This window comes from Peromyscus leucopus, chromosome 1 (genome assembly GCF_004664715.2).
Source record: "Peromyscus leucopus breed LL Stock chromosome 1, UCI_PerLeu_2.1, whole genome shotgun sequence".
In the NCBI taxonomy this organism is placed as follows: domain Eukaryota; kingdom Metazoa; phylum Chordata; class Mammalia; order Rodentia; family Cricetidae; genus Peromyscus; species Peromyscus leucopus.
In genome coordinates, this window is record NC_051063.1 from 102,628,882 (window position 1) to 102,652,089 (window position 23,208).

The window sequence follows — 23,208 nt, forward strand, 5'->3', positions numbered from 1 at the left end:
GACAGAGAAAAGCGGTGATCTTGCAAATGTATGGTCCCCTCTGTCCTCTTTACACTTCCCAAGCTTCCATAATATAGTTCCCTATAGCATGGCCACTTTCCACACCTACAAGAACTCCCATGTCCACAAAAGATGCATCAGAAAGAGGAGAGTGACACTGAACAAAGAGCTGCCCTTGGCCTTGCTCTCTGGGTCTGAAGGAGTTAGAGACTAGCCAATGGTTTCCCACAAGGGCTGAGGCTAATGTAAACCACCTGCAAGATGCAAGGACCAGACCGGAGGGTCAGGTTGCTGAGCTCTGGGGGTCTCTTCTGAAAAAACTAGTTTCAGGAGAAACCAAATGATATGCCAGAGGGTCTGAGAGGCAGCACGACTCCTCCTGTTCCACCCTCAGCCTGAGTTCTAGCTCCCTCTTAGCAGCTGTCTGCCTGAATACCACAACCTTAACTCAAGATAACACCACAGTGAACTTTGATCTAGGGAGCTACTAATTGGTTCTAACTTATGGGCCCCTGCAAATATTGAACCCTCATTATTTTACTGTTCCTACTCCCAGAATTTCAGGGCCATAGAGACTTCCAACTCAAGGAGTCATTCCTGAAACCCCACCCCAGCCCCAACTCAAAGGTTCCAAAGGCCCAGAGACTCACAGCTAAGAAAATGGCTCCCTCATCTGTATGCCCAAGTACAGGAGCAAAACTTACCACCACTTACTCTGGGAGCCAACCTGTCCATAGCTGTAAATTTTCCAGGCTCTTGAACTCCTCTCTAAAAGAGATACCCTTTCCTCCACCTAAGCACATCTGCATTCACCAAACACTGATGTTGGGAGTTCCTCTAGGAGGAATACATCAAGAGACACAGGCAAATAACCATTTCGACCTTACTTGCTTGGTTACCCTAGAGGGTCTCGGCAAAGGTCAAGATCCCTTGATAAAATATTACAAGGGAGGCTGAGACAGAAGGATTGCTTGAACCCAGTCTAAAATAAATTAAGCCAGGTGTGGTGGTCCATGCCTTCAATCCTGGCCCTCAGGAAGCAGAGACAAGCACATATCTTTGAGTTTGAGACCAACCTGACACACATACCAAGTTCCAGGGCAGTCAGGGTGACATAGTGAAATCCTGTACAAAAAAAAAAAAAAAAAAAAAAGGAGCTGTCTTGCTAGTGTATCCTCTGAAAAGCCCCCCCCCCCACACACACACACACACTCTTAGGTTGGAGAAATGGCTCAGGTAGTTAAAAGTGCTGGCTGTTGTTCCAGAAGACCCAAGTTCAATTCCCACATGGCAGCTCACAACTGTATGTAACTCCAGTTCCAGGTTACCCAACACCCTCATGCAGGCAAAACACCAATAAAAAAGCCAACAACTACTCCATGAGATGCAAATCTTTTCTCTATTCTGGGGGAGAGCCCTGAGTAGGCTATGTGGACCAAATCTAAACAGTTTCTCTGCATTTCTGAAATCAGAAAGAAATGAGCAGCCCAGCGGTAGTGGTACACGCCTTTAACCCCAGAACTCGGAAGGCAGAGCCAGGTGAATCTCTGAAAGTTTGAGGACAGCCTGGGTTACAGAGCAAGCTCCAGGACAGACACCAAAACTACACAGAGAAACCGTCTCGAAAAATAAAACAAGAAAAAAAATAATAAAATAAAACAAATGAACTTGCTAGATGAATTCTCTACTAGCTCTAAGGGACTCACTTTGGGCTCAGGCCTCTCCCTCGTCACACAGACCACCCTCTTTGTAACCTAGATTTTGGCTCACAGTCCTGAGGCTCGAGGAGGAGGAATGAAGAGACAAGACTTCAGGGGAAATCCACATTCCTTGGTTCTTGAAAGTTGCTTACTAGTTGTCCTTGATGACTCACACCTCCTGAGCACTTGGAGAGGCTGAGGCAGGAGGACAGATCTGAGTTCTAGGGCAGGCAAGGCCACAGAGCAAGATCCAGTCTCAAAAGAGGGGAGGGGTAATACCTGAAGAGTTAATGACCTAAAAGCTTCAGATGGACTGAGAAACTCCCAAAAATTAAGTTGACATGCAAATAACATCCAGGAACTGGGAAGCTGCTGACAAGAAAGTCAAACATCAACCTCCTTCAGTATTTACAACTTTGGGGCTGCCGGAGTACAGATGTGGGAGATGGAATCTCCCACCCCCAAACCCCCTGCATCTCTGCAGTCTCCACTCCTGAGAGACTGTCCTCCTTCATTGTTCTAATTAAAGGACAATCTGCTTCTGCTGAGGTAGGTTTCTTTATTTACACATCGCCTGGGTCATTCCGGAGCTAACAATACTGACAGCTACTTCTTTCTCCCATAGTCTGTAAGGTCAAGATCTGAAAGATGTTAGCAGAAAGGTTGCAATCGCGAACTAGAACCGCGGCCTATAGGGCATGAGGTGCCCGCGCAAGCGCAAATACACAGCCCTCTGGGGCAGTTCATCAGCACCTACCTCTAGCCACTACATTCCCACACTCTGATCCCTGGCAGCTGACAAAAAGGACAAGTTTTCATTGTCCAACACCACAAACGCACCTAGGACCGACCACACAAGGGAATAGAGAAGCCCTCTAGTCGGCCGCCTCCACAGCTCTAGAGCAGGCGCACACACTACTCTCTCCAAACAAAAACACGCTGACATCTATGAAGGGAAAGAAAGGCGCCAACTCCCGGATGTTGGCAAGCTCTGCTGCCAGCGCCTGTTTCTCCGTGTGTTTACTTGCTCTCCCTTTCCTCTCCCTCCCCTTTAAGGATGGCGCAGGAAAAGGAGTTGAGGGAGGATGAACCATCCCAACCCCCCCCCGTCTGTTTTTGAACGAGAGAGAGAGAGAGAGAGAGAGAGAGAGAGAGAGAGAGAGGGGGGAGGTCTTAGTGCTGGGGGTCTTACCGGACTCCTAAAGCCAAACGGTATCTACAGGTTTTAATCCGCCATTAACATTTAAATCTTGAAAGGAGTAAGGGAGGGACAGTGGAAAGTAACCCCACACACAAAAGAAAAGTTGTTGGGTTTCTTCTCAGTCGGCCAGGCAGAAGCAATCTTCCTGGCTGACAGCCAGAAGTGCGTCACAGCCAGGAGTCTGCTTTCTTTAAAGCAACAGCGAGCTTCCGCGCGTTCTGGGAGCGACAGCGAAGCCAAGAGCTCTGGGGGAGGGGGCACGGCTGCCAGGAGGAGCAAGGCGAAGCCTGCCAGTCCCCCAAAAACAGAGCGGGACGCGTGGGGGGAGGGCGCGCGCCAGCAGGCACCGTGGCTGAAGGGAGAGCGCGCGCAGCAGGGCCCGCCGGCGGTGGCGTCAACACACAAAGCGCCCCCGCCGCCGCGCCGGCCTCACCAACCTGAGATGGCCAGGACACTCCCCCTCCGCTGCTTTCCAGCAGGGCTTAAGGCAGCAGTGATGGCCTGTCCGCCTCTGAGACCAGCCCTGTCGGGCAGGCCCAGAGCCGCCGAAGCTAAGGCCAGCCCCTGGCGGGAAACGCGCCCTGCGCAGAGGAAGCCGGGGAGCCGAGCGCCGGGGAGCCGCACAACGCAGGCCTTTTACAGGGGCAGCTTCCTGCGGCGCCGGCGACGGGGGGCGTGTCCGCAGGCACACACAGCCAGCCGCCCGCCCGCCCGCCCGCCCGCTCCGCAGCACACAAAGCGCAGGCCTCCTGCCACCGCGCTGCCTGCCCGGGGACTTGGCCACCCTAGCCCGTTCCCTGCGGGAAATCTCTTCAGCCTGTACCTTCGGCGTAGCAAGGCCAGGATGTCATGCTGTGCCCGCTCCTCCCACTCAGCCATCCAAACAAGCAACCCAGGCAGATTCTGGCTGCGAAGCGCAGGCCTGCGCTGTCCTGGTGGCTGCGCTATTGTTGACTGGAATGGCCGCCAAAATCCCAGCTGTGCTGCCAGAACCTAATCCCCTGTTCCTCTGGACATTTATGGGGAGGGGCTGAGGGGCCAAGGCACAGTTCTGACGATGGCAGGCACTGGCTGGAGCCCTCAACAGACATATAGGCACAGGGATTCATCCCCAGAGTCTGCTGCAACTACATGACTAAAAGAAAAGATGTCTGAGCCAGACAAAACCATGCAGCATTTCCACACGGTGGACAGCCAAAAGTTAAAAGGAATCCCCTCCATTTACAACTAGAAACATTTATTGAAATATGTGCAAGGTATTGCTATTAAGGATTGCTGAAAATACCTATGCAAGAATTATACCCAACATCTGAGGTAGGGTTATAATTCCACAGGTCAGAAATGAACTAAAGCTTTTTGTTCAAAGATAGTACATGTTAACTCACACAAAAGATGCAAAGAAACTAACCAGTTTAGAGTAGGGAAAGATTAGAAACTTGAAGTGGTATTTTGATCTGGATCTCAAAGCACCAAAGCAAATTCTCCCTCTAGGGAAGGGAGAAGGCAGAAAGGTGGAGCAGAGAAAGAACAGGTGGAGAGTGAGGTATGGTGTCAGAAGTGGAAAATCCAAACAAAGGGCTTAGAGGGTTTTTAACCGAGAGCTGTGGTGTGAGCCAGATTTACTTGATAAAGGATTCTCTAGCAGCACCGTGAGTTAGGAAGCTACCCGATAGGTGGGAAAGGTACTGCAGATACAGATGTAGAATGAGAAGCAGCAGGAGACCCAAACCCAGCATGGTGGTGCAGGCCTATAATCTCAGCAATCAGGAGGCAGGGACAGAAGGCAAGGGCAAGGCCAGTCTGGTCTCCTCCTAGAGTTCCAGGCCAGCCAGGGCAGTATCATAAAACCCAAACAAAACAAAACTCGGAGGAACTAGTACAAGGGAAGAAAACATATGGGATATGTGAATCAAAGTGAGGAGGAGATTAGCCAATGTTTACTAAGTACCTACTAACGTGCCCCAAGCCATTCTACTGACCTAATGTGTACCATTTCATTAGGCTTCGATACCTCTTTATGAAGCAGGTAAATTACAACTCGCCTGTAGACATGAAAGAAACTAAGGCACAGAGAGACTGTCATCTTCCACACATCCAGCACTCGTCACTTGCAGCTAAGCACATAACCCCGGCAAGCCATCTCTGAGCTTCAGACTCCTATGTGAAAGTAAGTTAGAGCCTCCTTTGCTTTAAGGATATGAGTATTCACTCAGTCACATTTACAAGGTTCTTAGCACACTGATTTTGAGCACATAAAGTGCTGGTGGGTGCTTCACAAAGGTTGGTTCCTACTATCACCAGTGTCCCAGCAGAAGATGGTTTCCCAGTGCTGAAGAAGTTGGAAAAGACGTGGAACGGTATGGTGCCTTTTCCCCACCAGCCCACCTCTTGGCTTTTACTTTATAGGGACACGTCAAATCTCAATCCCCCCAATATTCAACAGTAGTAGATTATTAGAAACAATCACTTGGGGACTTCCTATACTATGTTTTTATGTTTGGATTTTTTTTTTTTTTTAATTTTTCGAGGCAGAGCTTCTCTGTGTAGCCCTGGCTGCCCTAGAACTTGCTCTATAGACCAGGCTGGCCTCGAACTCAAAAAATCTTCTTGCCTCTGCCTCAAGTGCTAGGATTAAAGGCATTTACCACTACAGCCCGGTTGGATTTTTAATAACCATGTACAGGAAGGCAAGATGGCTCAGAAGGTATGCCTGACCTGAGTTGAAGTCCTGGGACCCACATGGCAGAAGAAAACTGACTCCCAAGGGCTGTTCTCTGACACACATTTTTAAAAGTATTTAAACACTGTAATAGCCATGTACACTGATCAAAAAAAAAAAAAAAAAAAACAATCTTATATGTATTTGCATGAAAGTCTTATGTTCCATCTAGAATGCCAACTCCTTAAGGACATACCCCAGTTCCATCTTTATGATCAGTCAGTCTCTAGCTTACCAAGGCTCATTAAATCTGTTCCACTGAACTACATTTGGATGGCAGCCTTCCAAACACAACCTCTAGCCACCAAGGGAATGTGATTGCTCAGTAGAGGAGATAGATGAGGTGGGGGTCAGACACAGACCTACCACTGCAGAGACATTGCCTCTCCCAGGCCTACAGTCTGTTCTTACCATACCTTTGTAGTCTGTACTTAGCAACTGCTATTAGTAGAAAGGAAGGCTCATATTCAAAGGACTACCACAAATACAAACTCTCACATTTTATAGACAAGAAAGTGGCAAAAACAATTTAAGGACTGGCGCAATCAACACCCCAGAAATTGTAAGGGGTGAAAATAAAAGGCCTGATAAACTCTCCACCCCATCTCTACAGTCCCATTTGGTACTGTCAGTTCTGAAACTTCACAGCCTAGACAGAATTGATACTGTATCTCCCCATCTTGCTCCTCTCTAAATGCAAGGTAACCAGTTTCAGGTGGACAGCCTTAGAAAGCTTGAAACCGCCTCTGGAATTTCTCTACCAAGTCCTTAAACTTTTAGGCCAACTAACTTTTGGGCTAGCCAGGAAGTCTGGCAAATTTCTCCACTACTCTCTCTTCTCCAGTGCAGAACAAAATTACCTTAGCCCCTCCCACCCAAGAAAGATCACTTGGCTAGGGCCTGGTTCTGCAAGCCACTTATTTCACCACAAAAAAAAAAAAAAAAAAAAAAAAAAAAAAAAAAAAAAAGAGGGAGAGGAGTACTGAGAATATTTAAAGAAAGAAAGAGGTTGGGGAGGAGTTGGTGGGTTCGGGAGGAGCTGACTAGTACACTGCAATGTTGAAGAGTGATGTCTAGTTAGAAGCACACAGGTGTTCTAAAGGGTCTGGTAATACTCCATCTCCCAGTGTAGGCAGTAGGCTACAGCATTTTGGTGTTCATTTTATTATTCTTGTTTAAAATATCAGTGCTATAAGCCGGGCGGTGGTGACACACACCTTTGTATGCCAAGGATATCAAGTGGCACAGTAAAGACCAGAAGACACTGAACATAATTGTTTTAAAGATCAGAAGGTCTGAGGTTCAGGACTTGGGTAACTTGTTTACATGAGATAGTCTTTTAATTAGGATGTTGTCTACCAAGCCCCATTGCTCTGGAGAAGACAGTCATGAATAAATAAAAGCTAGCATATTCTTGCCAGGTGGTGGTGTACGCCTCTAATCCCAGCACTCAGGAGGCAGAAGCAAACGGATCTCTGAGTTCTAGCTAGCCTGGTCTACAAAGCTAGTTCTAGGACAGTCAGTACTGTTACACAGAGAAACCTGGTCTCAGAGGAAAAAGGAAGAAAAAAAAAAAAAAAAAAAAAAAGGCTAGTACATTTTCAATAGCTCAAAGAAACCCTGTACAATCTTCTTATAATTTTTTTAAATCAAAACAACCACATAGCTTTAAAAGTAATAACTGAAGGGCTGGAGAAATGGCTTGGTGGTTAACAGCACTGGTTGCTGGTACCTGGGTTCAGTTCCCAGCATGCACATGGCAGCTCACAACTATGTAACTCCAGTTCTAGGGAATTCGATGCCCTCTTCTGGCCTCTACAGGTGCCAGACATACATGATACAAAGACATACACGCAGGCAAAATTACCCATACATATAAATATTTTTTTAAAAGCAATCACAGCCAAGTATGGTGGCACACACACCTTTAATCCCAGCACTCAGGATACAGAGACAGAAGCATCTTTTTGAGTTCAGCCTAAGGCCATCTTGGTCTATATGGAGAATTCCAGGTCACACAGAAATATATAGTGAGACTCCGTTTCAAAAAAAAAAAAAAATCACTGAAGTATTTTGTGTTTCTGATGAGAGCCCTAGAACTTTATAGACATTAAAATAGCAAAATTCAACAAAGAGTAGTGGCACAGACCTTTAATCCAGCACTCGGGAGGCAGAGGTGGTGGATTTCTGTGAGTTCAAGGCTAGCCTGGTCTACATAGTGAGTTCTAGAACAACCAGAGCTACATAGTGAAACCCTGTCTTGAAAACAAAACAAAAACTAGCAAAACTCAGCAGAAGCAACAAGCCCTGAAGAAGAGCCTTCCACCAGAGAGATGCTGGCAATCCCTCAGGGTAAGAAGGGGATGCTGAAAGGAAAGGCAGTCACAGCAGCTGGCTGATGGGATGGACTGTTTCAGAGGCCTGACCTCCAGCTCATTTACCACCACCCTGTTCTCTCTCTCCAGAGGGCAGTGGCTGGTTAATGAGTCACAGCTGGAAAGCCTGAAGCTTCCTGGGGAGAAAAGCAGAGGGCAAAGCTACACCCAGAGAGGACTGATTAGTAAGTCCAAGAGGCCACACTCAATTCTCCCCTAAGAAGGCCTTTCTACAAGCTCCTAGGAACCTGTTTGCCCTGTTTCAGTGCCACAGAGTAGTAAAATGGCTGTGTCCCTACAGACCATATATCTGGTACAACATTTGCTTATAAATGCAGAATTATGAAAAGGAGGCAAAAGAAAACAATCAGCAGGAATTTGACTATAATGCCCAGAGAAGCCTCCAATCCACAGTGGCAGAAAGCATGTTACATTTGATGTTGAAAGCCCCTAGAGGTAAGTTCTGGACAGGTCACTTCCTACCTATGTGGCTTTGGGCAAATCACTGTCCCTAGTTAGAGTCTCTGTAACAAAGAGGATTAGACTAAAGCCTATGGCAAGTACTCTTCCACTCCCCAAAACTCTCACAATTCTATCCAAAGAATAACATCTCATCCACCACCAATCTTCCTTGTGCTTTAGGGAGTTAACAAGATAATAATGTGAAATGTCTAATACAACTCTTGGTGCACAGATAAATGCTACCTGCTATTAAGAGGCTGAAGGTTCATTAGCAGAAAGCTATAGCACAGATGATCTAGGGTTGACCATGCTCTTCTTTTGACCAAAAGCATTCTGTGCCTACCTCTTCACCTAGTTAACTTCAACTCACCCTTCATATGTTAGCTCCAACGTTACTTCTTCACCCAAGTCTTCCTAACATCCTAGAAATTACGTCAATGTCCTACTACTCTGCATTCTCACAGCAGCATACTCCTTCCTTTCATAGCAGTCCTGATCTGTAACTACGCTTATTTGTGCTTGACTAATCTCTTTCTTCCACCACACATCACCAACAACTCATCACTGAACTCTTGCAACTCAGAACAGAATTTAGCACAGTGCAGACGCTTGTTAAGACTTCCTTAATAACATGAAAGGCTTCAAACTATTTTTTGAGCATGTACATTTATTTACATCTTGCCAAATATAATATTACAATTAATTATACAGCATTCACATTATGCTGGGTATTGCAAGCCATCTAGAGATGATTTCAAGTGTCTAGAAGGAGATGCACAGATATTATACAAATATATGACATTTTGACCAGTCACAGAATTTGGCCTGTTACAATGTTTTGTTGTTTGTCTGTCTGTCTGTCTTTCTTTCTCCCTGCCCCCCCCCCCCAACAGAGTTTTTCTGTGTCACTTTGGCTGTCCTGGAATCCCCTCTGTAGACCAAGCTAGCCTCAAACTCACAGAGACCCACTTGCCTCTGCCTGTGCTGGCACTGTGTGCACCACCACTGCCCAGGTATAACAGTTCTTTAGAAAAGCAAAACCGACAATGTATGTGTATGTACCTGTTAGGAGCTAAGGGAGAAAAAAGATTCCATAGTCAGGCTTGGTAGCACATGCCTTTAATCCCAGAGGCAGGCAGATCTCTGAGTTCAAGACCAGCCAAGGCTACATAATGAGACACTGTCTCAAACTCCTCCCTGCAAAGAAATTTGCATCAAAAATAATAAAACACTTGGCAATGAAATAAGTAAAAGAAGTATGAAACTAGTATTGAAAGAAAATAAAAAACTCATAGATGGAAGACAAAAAACTCCATTTTGTTAAATAGCAAAAAAAAAAAAATAGCTGGGCAGTGGTGGTACACATCTTTAATCCAGCACTCAGGAGGCAGAGGCAGGTGGATCTCTGAGTTTGAGGCCAGCCTGGTCTACAGAGCGAATTCCAGGATGGCCAGAGCTACAAAGAGAAAAGAAAACCTGTCTTAAAAACACAAAGAAAGGGGGGGGGGAATGTAAGGGGCACAGAACATGCAAAATATTTGTCCTAGTTTGCTTCATTGTTGCTATAATAAAACACTAACCAAAAGTGACTTAGAAGGCCTAGAGAGTTGGTTCAGTGGTTAAAAGCACTGGTTGCTCTTCCAGAGGACCCACGTTAGTTTCCAGCACCCACATGTTGGTTCACACGGTCTATAATTCCAAGAAATCCAACTCTCTCTTCTACCTCTGAGGTACCAGGCATGCACATGATCCACAAGCCTACATGCAGGCAAAACATTCATGCACATGAAATGAAATCATTTTTAAGTGACTAGAAAACATTTTTTCCCTAGGAAGATAAAGTTTTTGTTTTGTTTTGTTTCATAGACCAAGTTATATTTTAAAAGTGAACACATTTTGCCAGACATGGTTGCATACTGTAATCCCAGCACTTGGGAGGTTGAAACAAGTGAGATTGGAATCTTATTCAAGGCCAGTCTTGGCTACTAGTTTAAAGTTCAAGAATATCCAGAGTTATATTAGACCCTATTTCAAAAATAAACAGCAAACAGAAAATGAACAAACAAAAAGTCAATCCCTTTTAAATGAAATCTTTACAGAGAACTGTGGGATACAGATACAGATAAAAGTAGTTTTGTTTTGTTTGTTGAAATAGGGTTTCTTTGTGTAGCTCTGGTTGTCCCAGAATTAGCTCTCTATAGACCAAGCTGACCTCAAACTTACAAAGATGCACCTGCCTCCTGAATGCTGGGACTAAAGATGTGTACTACTTGGGGCTGGAGAGATGGCTGAGCAGTTAAGAGTACTGGCTGTTCTTCCAGGGGACCTGGGTTCAATTCCCAGCACCCACATGGCAGCTCACAACTGTCTAACTCCAGATCCAGGCAATGTGACACCTTCACACCAATGCACATAAATTTAAATAAATTATTTTTTTTAAAAAAAAAATATGCACCCCAGCTGCAGAAGGTTTAAGTGAAGATATTTGGAGCGCCAGGTCTTTGCTTGCTGGTTCTTATAGCTTTTGTAAAACGGAATATAAAACCACGATCAGTCCCAAGCAAGAAGTGATATATGTCTGAAAAAAACTGACAATAAAAAAGAGACAACTTTGAGAATTACTTATGAGAAGTCTACACATTCAATTATAAGAATGAGAAAAGCAAAATTCTAGAAATACTTTAAATGTCTAGACTAGGGGCTGGAGAGATGGCTCAGTGGTTAAGAGCGCTGGTTGCTCTTCCGGGGGACCCGGGTTCAATCCCAGCACGACATGGCAGCTCACAACTGTCTGTAACTCTAGTTCCAGGGGACCTGACACCTTCATACCAATGCACATAAAATAAATTATAAAAAAAAAAAAAGAAAGAAAAAACAAAACAGTAAATGTCTAGACTAGTGAACGGACACCAAAAAAACAAGAAAGGTATGCAACAGTAATAACAATTCCTTTTCACTGAAAATAGTATTAGCTCTATCAAACGTATATTAATATGGATATTCTTTTTTTTTTTTTTTTTTTTTTTTTGGTTTTTCGAGACAGGGTTTCTCTGTGTAGCTTTGCGCCTTTCCTGGGACTCACTTGGTAGCCCAGGCTGGCCTCGAACTCACAGAGATCCGCCTGCCTCTGCCTCCCGAGTGCTGGGATTAAAGGCGTGCGCCACCACCGCCCGGCTAATATGGATATTCTTACTGAAGAGGTTTTAAATGTTGGGCAAGAATCAAATTCTCATGAGACTTATATATAGAATTAATATTTAAACCCAAGTCTGTTTCACTTCAAATCCATAATCTAATCCAGAGAGAAGGAGTTAAATCTTAGACTTGAGTTGTCTCTTAGCTACAAATAATCAAGAACTTGTGAAACTATGTTTGGTTCTAATGTCAAAGGTTTGGGTCCCATTTGAAACAGTAAAAGTAATTAAAAGGTCTTGTGGTGATATACTATGTACCCTAGTAAAATCTGCCTGAAGATAAGAGAACAGAACAAGCCACTAGATTAAACATAGATGCTAGGCAGTGGTGGCACACACCTTTATCCTAGCACTCTGGCGCCCAACGTGGGGCTAAAGAAAAAAAGGGAAGAAAAAAAAAAAAAGAGGGACTAAAGAAAAAGGACAAATGAACAGGGATAAAGGCCGGTGTTATGAAAAAAAAAAAATACTAAAGACAAAGTCCCTTAACCAAGAGGCGCTCCAATAAAGTGTGATCTGAGAAGAATCCTCGCGTGGTGGTAAAGAGGATTCAGAACTCAACACACGGAGCGGTGACGTCGGTAAGTTCTCCAGGAACGGTGACATCGGTAAACGCCCAAGTTCCTAATTCTCTCTCTCAAATGAGCGGCAGCCGCCGGTTGAGTTACTGGCGGGTTCCTGGCATGTGTGCTTGACCTGCAGTATGGCGGGAATGAGGCCTCTGCAAGTGGCACATTAAGCTGCGTGGTGGATTTAGCCTTTGCTAGTTACAAAACAAAAAAGGTTTCTGGGCTACACGCTGCTTGGATAAAAGCATAGACTCATGATAGCTCCCAGAGCTGGCGGTAAACGTACCACCGCCAGGTTGGGAAGCTGAAGGGGGCGGAGCCAGCAGCCACAGAGCTGTTTCAGGCTTAGAAGGCTACAGTTTAAAGCAATAAGTTTGCAATAAGACAGATTCAGATGGAACGAGACTTTAAATGCTTTACAATGTGTGTAAAAATGTACATAGGCTTGGAAGAGAGAGGAAAAGGAACATAGACAGTTATATAAAGAAATAGAAAGTTTAAAAAAAAATAAAGTCTTTAAAGAGAAAGTAAAAGTAATATAAAAAATAAGCCATGTAAAGATGGATATCACTTATTTAAAAGTAAAAGGCTAGTATGTTAATTTACAATTGAAATTTATTCATCTTCCAAAGCCTCTCTCACACAGCCGATCACATGTTTCCCATTTACAAAGTATTCAAGTGTTCATCACAACAGTCCTGTAAGGAGGTATTATTTCCAGTTTACCAAAGAGAAAGTTGTTCAGAGAAGTTAAGTGCCAGACAAAGTTAAGACAGTAATTAAAGCTCAGGTGCACTAAAGTTGTATGTCTCAGGACTACAACATACCTGATCTTTCAAACAGCAGCTACATGTATGACATTTTCCAGTTAGGTGAGAATGAACATCAAAATATGAACCCACTTCTTTCCATTCAGAACATCTTGGCAACATCAGTGAAGCCAATGATATTAGGACAAGGGAAGCTGAGGCAAGTTTAACTAATTAGGAAAAAAAAATGACACTGAAAAGTGGAAGTAGTCTGAATCATTAATACTAAGCTATTTCAATTTTGTTGTTTTGTTAAAACATCCTCAAGTCTAGCCTGAAACACACTATGTAGCCTGGTTGGCCTGAAACTTACTGTAATCCTCCTGTCTCAGCCTCCTGAGCACTGAGATTATAGGAATAAGTCACCAAGTCTGACTCAATTTCTGAGGTAATAAAATGGCCAATATTGTTAGGCATTGGTAGTATATATACACCTTTAATTAAGCACTTGGAGGCAGAGGCAGGCAGATGTGAGCTCCGGGCCAGCAGGGTCTACAAAGCAAATTCCAGACAGCAAGGACTATACAGAGAAACTCTGCCTTGAAAAAAACTAAAGTTTTTTTTTTTTTTAATGGCCAACGCCGCTTAAAAATTCACCAGTTAGGTCTGGCAAGATGGCTCAGTGAGTAAAGGCACTTGCCACTAAGCCTGACAACATGAGTTAGATCCCCAGAATGAAGGAAAAAAACCAACTCCTAAAGCTGTCTTTTATCTTCACGTTTCACAGCAAATGCGCGCGCGCGCACACACAAACACACACACACACACTGATAAAAGGCAACGTGTGAGCCGTTAATTACAGCATTTGGAGAGTGAACACAGGTGGATCTCTCTGTGTTTGAGACCAGTCTGGTCTATATAGCAAGTACCAGAACAATGATAAAATGTTTTAAGATTCATCAATTATAAAATGCATCCCAATTTTAGTGTTAAAATGTTTATTTTAAAGTGTTTTAAAACTAATGAAATACACTGCTTTGATCTCAAGAAGCATTCTGGAAACACAGACTTGTGAAGGTATTATCTGTTTGTACAAACTCTTTAGAAGTTTTGTTTGGTTTTATAAGACAGGATCTCATGTAACCCAAGTTCATCTTTAACTTGCCTTGTTGCAGAGGCTGGCCTTGAACTCCTGATCCTCTTGCCCTTTTCTCACAAATGCTAGAATTATAGGCATGTATCACTATGTCCCACTCAAATTCTTGTTTCTTAGTTGAGGTTAAAAGGTCATGTTTAATAGTTGTTAAATATCTTTACTAAATGAAAGTTCACATATTGGAAAGCTGAGAACTAAAATCTGGTTCCTTTCTAATGATTCTGTCTACAACACAAACGGGTCCTGAAAACTCAAAACATGTCCTGCATATTAAGTCTATTTTTACTTTCATAAGTCTAAAGTTATTTATTTAAAAAAATCAATTAAGATAAAAAGATGTTCAAGAAACTTGATTTCTTGCTTATACAAGTTTAATTTCCTTATTCTCCAAAACCAATTAGGTAAAACAAAATAAGATAAAAATATAGCTGGGCAGGGGTGGTGCACACCTTTAATCCCAGCACTCGGAAGGCAGAGCCAGGTAGTTCTCTGTGAGTTCGAGGCCAGCCTGGTCTACAGAGTGAGATCCAGGACAGGCACCAAAACTACACTGAGAAACCCTGTCTGGAAAAACAAAACAAAACAAAAAGATAAAAAATCTAAACTCAAGGTCACGTGCCTGTAATCACAAAACTTGGAAGGTAGAAGAAGGATCTGTCATTTGATATCAGCCTGGGCTATATAGTAAGTTCCATCCCAGCCTGAGCAACATATTAAGATTTTACCTCAAAAAAAAAAAAAAGCCTCAAAAAACCAAAAAAAAAAAAATACATAAAAAATAGATAAGACAAAATTACAAAATTAATCTTGCATTCCGTACCAAGTTCTCCCCAAGATAAGAAATGTAACACTTTTCTATGTCCTCTAAACACGTAAGTATAAATGTATTAGATATAGATTCCTGTTGCTTTCTATATTTAGAATACTAGGTTTACACTTTACACTTTGATACTTTGCAATCTACTTATCTCATTTAATAATCACCAAGCATTAGGGAGGTAGCTAAGCAGTAGAGCACCTACCACACACATATGAAATAAGGTAAGATGCTTTATTTATTAACATTTATGTGTATGTCTGATGTATGCATGTGTACCACATGCAAGCAGGAGGTCAGAAACGGGCATCAAATCCCCTGGCACTGGAGTTGCAGGCAGTTGTAAACCACCGTGTAGGAGCTGGGAACCACACCCAGATCCTACGTAAGAGCAGTAAGAGCTCTTAACATCTTAACTATCTCTTCAGCCACAGAATAATTTATCATCTATATACTCAAATATCAATATATAAAATTCTAACTTATGTTTTTAAAGCTGTACATAAAGGAAATTATCATGATGTATTTTCTTATTTTCTCACTGATGGACATGGCTGTTTTATGATATTTTGTTTGTGTTCTGACAAATAAATAAATCTTGCCTGGAGATCAGAGGGCAAAGTCAGCCACTAGTTAACCATAGAGGCCAGGCAGTGGTGGCATCCCCCAGCCTTGGGAAGAGGAAGCAGGAAGATCAGGAGTTCAAGACCTATGAAGTTTGCTGCAGATAGACTGCAACAAAAAAATCCCTGCGGGGGGGGAAAAAAAATCCCAACTCACTAAGAGGCTCAAGGAAAAGAAAGGAAAACCTTAGCCGGCTGGGTAGTAACTCTGGCCACATGCAGCTCCAGTCTGTGCCGGTGGCTGCAAAGCCACAGGCAAGTGGCTTTTTCTGTGAATTCATGCACTATGTTGGGCACCAGATGTAATGCGAGTTCTAATTGTTCTTAATAATAAAAACCCACAGTCAGATACGGGGTGAAAGCTGAAAGATCAGAGAAGTAGAACAGCCTCAAGATTGAACCAGTCTACAGAGAAACAGAGCCAGGCGGTGGTGGTACACACCTTTAGTCTCAGCACTAGGGAGGTGGAGACAGGATCTCCTGCCATTCAGTCTGAGGATTCGTAGGGACAAGACTGCCCCCACATTAGATCTGAGGATCTGAAGAGGTAAGAACTCTAATGGCTGGCTGCTCTGCTCCTCTGATCTTTCAGCTTTCAGCCCCTAATATCTGACTCTGGATTTTTATTATTAAGACCAATTAGAATTTGCGCTGCACATGGCTATGTTCCTTTTGAGTCAGGAACTCAATCTGTACCCCAGGGTGGCCTTAGTCTCCTGAGTAACTGGGACTACAGGCATCTGTTACCATTTCAAACAAAACTGCAATGAAAATTCCTGGGGCTGCAGAGATGCCTCAGCAGTTAAGAGCGCTGCTGCTCTTCCAGAGGACCTGGGTTCACTTTCCAGCACCCGCAAGGTGGCTTACAACTATCTTTGTCATCTGATGAGATCCAATGCCTTCTGGTGTGCAGACATATATATGCAGACAAAACATCCATATGCATAAATAAATCTTTTTTTAAAAAAAAATTCTTATATATTCTTTTTTTATTTTTTTGTTTTTTGAGACAGGGTTTCTCTGTGTAGTGCTAGCTGCCCTGGAACCCACTCTGTAGCCCAGGCTGGCCTCAAACTCAGAGAAGCACCTGCCTCTGCCTCCTGAGTGCTGAGATTAAAGGCGTGTAACACTACTGCCTGGCTTGTATATACTTCTCATAGACAAAACTACTTTTATGAACTTTGTCTTGTTTCCTGGATTTCTCTGGGGCAGTTAGGGCTGCTGAGCCAGGATCTCCCTATGTAAACAAACTGACTTAAGCTTTGATCTTCCTGCTTTAGCTTCCAAGGTGGTACAAGTAACATGCTTGTACAGTCATACCTGGCTTTGTTGAGACAAGTCTCATGTAGCTCAGGCTGGCCTCAAACTCACTGTATACCTGGAGACTGTCTTTGAACTCCATCTCATCTTGCCTCTACTTCCCAAGTGCTGTGACTAAGGCATGTACCACATCTGGCTCCTCTTTTTTAATTTATTTACTACATGAATGTGTGTACCATGGCATTCACATATAGTCAAAGGACAACTTTCAGGAATTAGTTCTCTCCATCTACGATATGGATCCTAATCATCAAACTAATGGTCAGGCTTACCAAAAAGTGCCTTAACCAGTGAGCCATCTTGTCAGTCCTTTTTTTTTTTTTTTTTTAAATGTAGCTCTGGCCAGCCCCAAACCCATGATCTTCCTGCCTTATTCTCTTGACTACTAAAATTTCAAGAATATGACACCAAATCTAACTAATTCCAGGGTTTTAATTTCCTATATACATTCTGCCTCCCTTTCTCACAGAACTATCCAAAGTCCAGTGTAATAATGGAAAGAAAAAGTAATTTGTGAGGATGTTAGACTCTGCCATGTAGCTGAGTGTGGTAACTCACACCCATAATTCCTCAGAGACTGATGAAGAAGTATTGCTTTGAGTTCTAGGTCAGCCTAGAAACTACATACTTGAAGTCTAGACCAGATTAGCTTGGGTTACAGAACCTATCTCAAAAACAAATAAAGATATGAAACATGAGTTATTGCTGTTAGTAACCTGGAACTGACCAGTTTTGGCCTCCTCTCCCAGCCACCTGCATATGCCACCCCACTCTCCACATCAACATGTGGTCCCTATCCTAATTCTCAGCAGCTGCTTCTAACACAATTTCTGTGGGCAGATCTGGCTTGGGGACTTAATCTTACTTTGTTACACTTCTGACCCTGGCAAGTGCAGACAGGCCCACAAGATTAGTTACTTGAACAACTGAAAAAGAGAAAAAATACATTACTACTGCAAAATAATATATGACAATAAAATGCAAAATAGTAACCAGCACTCATGTGAACATACCCCCCACACACACACACAATTAAAAATAAATTTTCAAAAAGTAAGCTAGAGTGTGATGGATGAAAACACCAGACATCAGCCTCTGGGATATACACCAACACCGCAAACATACTGGACCACACAATCATCTGGGAGGCCCTGGGAAACGGTTCACAAGCATGAGGACCTGCATGGATCCCAAGCACCCATATAAACAGATGAATATGATGGTGTGAACCTATAATCCTAGTGCTGGAAACATGAAGACAGGATTCCTAGAACTCCTTGACCAGCTAGTCTTACCAAATTAGTGAAAACCCTTGTCTCAAAACACAAAAAACGGCAAGAAGCAATAAAGGAAGACACCTTCATGCATGCACATAAAAAAATTATTTGTGCTGGATGTAGTGGTACAGTTTGTAATCTGAGCTACTTAAGAGGCTGAAGCAGGAGGATTGAAAAAAAAAAAAAAAGCTGTCCTAAACAACTTAGTGAAAACCTATCTCAAAATAGAAATAACAATTACAAAAAGAAGGGAGGCTGCTGAGGAAGTAGCTCAGCTCTAGAGTACTTGTCTATCATGGCAATTCCTAACACACTCTCCCAACATGTCTCTATCTATCTCCATATTGGTATATAAAGGATTCCTGATATTTTTAAATAATTTTAAAGCCTTGAGAAAAGTCTTATACTTAGAATGCTCTATAATTTTCTTCTCCCATTTTGCTATGCCTGAACATTCAGGTTGGTCACTGCAAAAAGCATGCTGCATTGATAAACCTGGTATGAGATACTTCTTTCTACATGCAAACTACTATTTCTCTGAGACTAAACAGAGCCATACCTACTCATTTATGTGCTACTTTTGGCTGTAATTTATTCTCTAATGGCAGTTAGCAGCTGTAACCATTTTGCCTGGAAAGGCTAAAGTATTTTTACTTCCTGCGCACAAATAACAATAACCCACATTTAACATCTAAAGGCCAAATTGTCTACAATCCAGCTATGCTATAATATGGCTCATTTTCACATGAATTTATATATAGTATCGATCTGTCATACAATAGTGAAAGAAAGACCTCAAAACACACAAATAAAGCCAAAGACTACCTCTTACACCACTGGGGTAAGACACTAAATTTTTTCATGATGCCATGCATGGTGGTACCTACCTTTAATCCCACCATTCATCCACATCTTCTCTACCTAACACCTTAAACCTTACACTTAAAAATAGATCAAGACCAGGCAGGCAGTGGTGGCACACGCCTTTAATCCCAGCACTGCAGGCAGAGGCAGGCAGATCTCTGTGAGTTCAAAGCCAGCCTGGTCTACAGAGGGAGTTCCAGGACAACCAGTTACACAGAGAAACCCTGTCTTGAAAAACAAAAACAGCCAGGCGGTGGCGGTGGCGGTGCACACTTTTATTCCCAGCACTCCGGAGGCAGAGGCAGGCGGATCTCTGAGTTCAAAGTAAGTTCCAGGACAGCAAGGACCAAACAGAGAAACCCTGTCTTGGAAAAAAAGAAAAAAACAAAAACAAAAAACAAGAATAGATGAAGACCTATGTGTATTGGGTCATCCATCTATCTATCTATCTCTCTCTCTCTCTCTCTCTCTCTCTCTCACACACACACACACACACACACACACACCACACTTCAACACCTAATTATACAGTATAAGATCAAAATTCCTTAGCATATTTGGGGCTGAAGAGATGACTCAGTGATTTAGAGCACTTGTTTTTGCAGAAGATCTGAGTTTGATTCCCAATACCCATATAGTAGCTCACAATCATCTGTAACTCCAATTCCAACACCCTCTTCTGATCTTTGTTGACATATACATACATTCAGGCTAAACACTCATACACAAAAAATAAATCTAGAAAAAAAATTATTTTTCATTCTAAGTTCTCTAAGGTCCAGCTTTTCATTTTCCTTTCCAATCTCATCTCTCCAGTTCATTCTCTGGAAACACTGTCTAATTCAAGTATATATACCCCAACATGCTGATACTATTTAGGTTCTATATCATTGCCTGTGGTGTGAATCTGAAATATCCTGTCCTCTATACCTCTTGAACTCCTGTTCATCCTTTATAATTCGACTAAATGCCTTCCTTCTTCAGCTCTCCTAGCCCCTCCCACAATAAGGAAATTGGTTCTTTCTCCCATATGGCCTCTTATTGCTTGTTCCTCTACATACTCGATTTCACCATCCCTACAGAAATACTGACTATATATCTGTTTCATCCAAATTAAGATCCAAACAGACAAAAAACAAAACAACAACAACAAAAAAAAACTAGTTTCATTTCCCACAATACATGTACACGTAGCTATTAAACAATGCTTCCTGACAGATAACTGGCCCTAATTTAGGAAAATGCTTCATTAGGCAGCCAGTGGAGACAAATAGGACAGTTTCTCTAATTGCAAGAAAAAAAATGTTTAATGCCAAAGGCCTACAACTTCAGGGAGACTGGCAAGCTGTGTTTACACAGTCATGATTCAAAGACAAGGCACCGAGGGAAGGAGGACCAACAGGAAGACTTGGAGTGCAATCTTCCAGCCAAGTGAGGGTTTGGTGAGCTAAGCAGCCTTGACTCTTAGGGTTATTTGCAGGTCAAAAAAGACAGAAAAACAACTGATTGGGCCACATGGTTTCTTCAGCAACTAACCCTGCTCGGGCATTTACCTTCTAATTGTGGTTACATGGAGCCTTTTCTTTAATGAATCCTACTGCACCAAAGAACTCCTTTCAAGAAGGGGGTCAGAATTAACAACAGAGAAGAAAGTCTCCCAGTCCTCTAAGAGACAAAACTCAGTGTGATTCTCCCACAATACTCTGGTGTTCCCAACCCTCTGCTTCAGCCACACCTCCTGAGGAGCAGGCTGTCTTCAGCCTGCTAGTGAGCATCAGCCCTCAGACTGAAAATGCTTCAGGCCTCCTGGTGAATGGTTCTACTGGAGATGGACCTACCTTAGTTTGGCAGCCACAGCTTCCTATAAGTACATAGTTCACCCTTCTTTCAACCCTTAGAATATTTGTGATTTCAGGGATAATTTTCTTCACTATCTAGTCACTTTGATCTTGAAGCAAGAATATACATAGTGAGTATACAGAAAGCAACTCTAGTCAAGTGTTTCCCCATCTTATTAAACGACATGAAAACTATAATCAAGTTTTTTTTTAATGAAGCTATGTATTTAAAATTTTAATCACTGCTTAAAACATTTACAAAACAGGTTTTTGGAGGAACTGTCTTCACACACTATTCCATACAAGTAGAAAGAAAAATCAGGTCTTTTATAGTCTGTCACACCTCTTTTTTTTTTTTTTTTTAACAAAAATAAATAAATAAAGGATATTGTTTTGTTTGATTCTTAGACACAAAACATTTTCTGATGGTTTCAAGAAACTGAGTTTACCCACTGAAAGTGAAACCTGCCTCCTCTGAGGATGCTCAGAGACCAGCTAAGGGCTGGAAGGTGTAGTCCAGTGGTAGAGGCCTCCAGAGCATGCTGTGGGTTCAACTGCGAGCACTGCTGTTAAAAAAGGCAAGGAAGGAAGGAAGATACTTCTTTCTGAACAAATGCATACTGGGGTAAGTGTAAAGGATGAGAACACCATTATTTTGAGGGAGATAAACTTACAAATGGAGGGGACAAAATATATATATCTGTCACCATTATTTAAAAAAAGACAAAACAGCCAGGCGGTGGTGGCTCACGCCTTTAATCCCAGTACTTGGGAGGCAGAGGCAGGTGGATCTCTGTGAGTTCGAGGCCAGCCTGGGCTACCAAGTGAGTTCCAGGAAAGGCGCAAAGCTACATAGAGAAACCCTGTCTCGAAAAACCAAAAAAAAAAAAAAAAAAAAAAAAAAGACAAAACGAAAACTTAACTTTTGCCAAGATGGTACCAAAAGCAAAGTAGTAAGGTTTTGACCCTCCCAAAACTGCTACCAAAAGGGAGGTCTTAAAAACCAAGAAGGCCACTGGGTGTGGTGGTGGTGGTGGTGGTGGTGGTGGTGGTGGTGCTGCTGCTGCTGCTGCTGCTGCTGCTGCTGCAAGCCTTTAATCCCGGCACTCAGGAGGCAGAGGAGGCTGATTTCTGCGTTTGAGGCCAGCCTGGTCTACAGAGGGAATTCCAGGACCACCAGGACTACACAGAGAAACCCTGTATTGGGGGGGGGGGGGAGTTAGCTAAGAAAGCAGCGCTGAAAGGTATCTACAGTCACAAAAAGATCCTCAAGTCACCCACCTTCTGGTGGTCCAAGACCCTGCAGCTCCAGAGGCAGCCCAATCCCCTCCCAAGAGCACACCCAAGAGAAACAAGCCTGACCACTATGCCATCATCAAGTTCCCCCAAGCCCTGAGTCAGCCATGAAGACAGAAGACAACAACACATCTGTGTTATTGTGGATGTCAAGGCTAACAAGCACTAGATCAAACAAGCTGTGAAAAAAACCTATGACACTGATATGGCCAAAGCCAATATCCTGATAAGGCCTGGCAGAGAAAAAAAAGGCATATGTTCAGCTGCCTCCTGATTACGAGGCTCTGGATGTTGCCAACAAATACACATATTTTTTCCTCACATTAAAAAAAAAAACTTCCATTAATTTTGACTCTGGAAAAACTCTCCAAGACTACACAACCGAAGCTGTCCATTTTTAAATATGAGGAAACTCTAGTCCACTGAGTCAGGCAACTGGTCCCTGGTCACACTACTAATTAGCAAGAGTATGGAAACTCAAATATATTGACTCCCTACATAAAACATAAGCACATGCTTATCTACACAGCTTCCCCCTCTCACTGTCTTTTCCTTCTGTGCCCAAAGGGATGGGAGCTAACACAGGACACTAAAACACACATAGAATGGCTCTAAAATCCAGAGGCTGAAAAGCAATGTGTTTGAGACCAGAACCTTTCTACAGTGATTTCCAACAGGCATGAGCCTATGTTTAGTGTCTGGGCTCACAAGACTTCTAGGTAAACTACCACACAGCAGGGGCCAGTGAAAACTTAAAGACATTCTTCCCACCTCCTACAATGATCTGTTTGTTTCATGACTGACATCTTGTAGAGCCTAGATCAGGGAAAAGTAGCAGAAAACTTGGACAAAAAAAGCCAATCCATATAAAAGCAGAGAAAAGGCAGGAACCATCTTGACTTACCTCCTGGTAGACAACCCCTGTAAGCTTGGACAGTAATCTGCAGCAATCTGAACTTGAACTTGCCTCTACTCAAGGCCAGGGCAAAGGGATGAGAATGCTATTCATTCCCATATCCCACCCACTGCTAGGCAACTCAAGCTCCCA

The 23,208-nt window shown here is 43.0% G+C and overlaps 1 protein-coding gene across 8 annotated transcripts in view; it reads right to left on the minus strand.

Annotated features, from left to right (window-relative positions):
• The window catches only part of Numa1 (nuclear mitotic apparatus protein 1), a 79,675-nt gene that overhangs the window by 43,798 nt on the left and 12,669 nt on the right, over positions 1 to 23,208 (minus strand). For 4 of the 8 annotated variants that reach the window (XM_037196908.1, XM_037196907.1, XM_037196904.1 and 1 more), the window contains exon 1: positions 3,339 to 3,425. The exons of 1 other annotated variant lie outside the window; for it this stretch is intronic. The gene's annotated coding sequence lies outside the window, so the exon portion shown is untranslated. Of the gene's footprint in view, positions 1 to 1,089; positions 1,126 to 2,892; positions 3,032 to 3,338; positions 3,426 to 3,724; positions 3,841 to 23,208 lie in introns of those variants that run through there. 3 more of the 8 variants (XM_028889112.2, XM_028889104.2, XM_028889107.1) reach the window with 3 other exon arrangements.